This window comes from Anneissia japonica, unplaced genomic scaffold (genome assembly GCF_011630105.1).
Source record: "Anneissia japonica isolate Jap-2015-1 unplaced genomic scaffold, ASM1163010v1 scaffold55105_len1490_cov67, whole genome shotgun sequence".
Classification (NCBI taxonomy): Eukaryota; Metazoa; Echinodermata; class Crinoidea; order Comatulida; family Comatulidae; genus Anneissia; species Anneissia japonica.
In genome coordinates this window covers 1-1,490 of record NW_022724816.1, presented here as the reverse complement: position 1 = coordinate 1,490, position 1,490 = coordinate 1, and the positions used below count along the sequence as shown (strand labels likewise).

Below are 1,490 nucleotides of genomic sequence, written 5' to 3'. Positions count from 1 at the left end.
GTTATCTCAGTCGGTAAAGCATGACACTTTTAATCTCATGGTCGTCAGTTCGGCCTAGGCCCATACCGGCCGCTAGCTATAGAGCGGCCGCTGTCCAGAATGGCCGCCAATGTGTGTTTGTGTATGGAACGCCGGTGACGCATTCACAATTAAGATTACAATACCCACATTGCTGGCGCATACTTTCGTCATTTTCATAGCTCTTTAATTTCAGGGTCGTGGGTTCGAGCCTCACAATGGGCGCATATGTTTTTTTAGAAACAGCTTCTCCTTCGTCGACATCATTGTCATATTCACAGCTCATGTTAAATGCCAAGCCCGGTCATGTTTTTTTAGAAACAGCTTCTCCTTCGTCGACATCATTGTCATATTCACAGCTCATGTTAAATGCCAAGCCCGGTTAGCTCAGTCGGTAGAGCATGAGACTCTTAATCTCAGGGTCGTGGGTTCGAGCCCCACATTGGGCGCATATGTTTTTTCAGAAACAGATTCTCATTCAGCGACATCATACTCAATGACTCTTAATCAATGTCGTGTGTAGCCCCAAGTTCAGCGCATACGTTTTTGCTTTTTTTTTTAGAAAGAGCTTTTCCTTCGTCGGCATCATCGTTATATTCACAGCTCGTGCCAGGTACCAAGCCCGGTTAGCTCAGTCATTAGAGCATGAGACTCTTAATCTCGGGGTCGTGGGTTCGAGCCCCACATTTGGCGCATATGTTTTTTTGAGAAACAGCTTTTTCTTCGTCGGCATCATCGTTATATTCACAGCTCATGTTTAATACCAAGCCCGGTTAGCTCAGTCGGTAGAGCATGAGACTCTTAATCTCAGGGTCGTGGGTTCGAGCCCCACATTGGGCGCACGCTTTTTTTTTAGAAACAGATTCTCATGCCGCGACGTCATACTCAATGACTCTTAATCAATGTCGTTGGTAGCCCCACGTTGAGTGCATTGGGCCTACGTTTTTGCTTTCATCAGAAACAACTTTTTCTTCGTCGGCATCATCGTCATATTCACAGCTCGTGCCAAGTACCACGCCCGGTTAACGCAGTCGGTAGAGCATGAGACTCCTAATCTCAGGTTTGTCGACATTATCGTCATATTCGGAGCTCAGCCTAAATACCAAGCCCGGTTAGCTCAGTCGGTAGAGCATGAGACTCTTAATCTCAGGGTCGTGGGTTCGAGCCCCACATTGGGCGCATATGTTTTTTCAGAAACAGATTCCCATTCAGCGACATCATACTCAATGACTCTTAATCAATGTCGTGTGTATCCCCAAGTTCAGCGCATACGTTTTTGCTTTTTTTTTTAGAAAGAGCTTTTCCTTCGTCGGCATCATCGTTATATTCACAGCTCGACCCAGGTACAACGCCCGGTTAGCTCAGTCGGTAGAGCATGAGACTCTTAATCTCAGGGTCGTGGGTTCGAGCCCCACATTGGGCGCATATGTTTTTTTTTTAGAAACAGCTTTTTCTTCGTCGGCATCATTTTA

The 1,490-nt window shown here is 46.2% G+C and overlaps 5 non-coding genes across 5 annotated transcripts; all 5 read left to right on the top strand.

The window, feature by feature from the left end:
• The first annotated feature begins 394 nt into the window (after positions 1–394).
• Positions 395–467, top strand: Trnak-cuu. Its single transcript has one exon. It is a non-coding gene; the product is annotated as a tRNA-Lys (tRNA).
• Positions 468–638: 171 nt separating this feature from the next.
• Positions 639–711, top strand: Trnak-cuu. Its single transcript has one exon. It is a non-coding gene; the product is annotated as a tRNA-Lys (tRNA).
• Positions 712–785: 74 nt separating this feature from the next.
• On the top strand, positions 786–858 carry Trnak-cuu. The gene has a single exon. It is a non-coding gene; the product is annotated as a tRNA-Lys (tRNA).
• A 266-nt stretch (positions 859–1,124) lies between these two features.
• On the top strand, positions 1,125–1,197 carry Trnak-cuu. Its single transcript has one exon. It is a non-coding gene; the product is annotated as a tRNA-Lys (tRNA).
• A 171-nt stretch (positions 1,198–1,368) lies between these two features.
• Positions 1,369–1,441, top strand: Trnak-cuu. The gene has a single exon. It is a non-coding gene; the product is annotated as a tRNA-Lys (tRNA).
• The last annotated feature ends 49 nt before the right edge of the window (positions 1,442–1,490 follow it).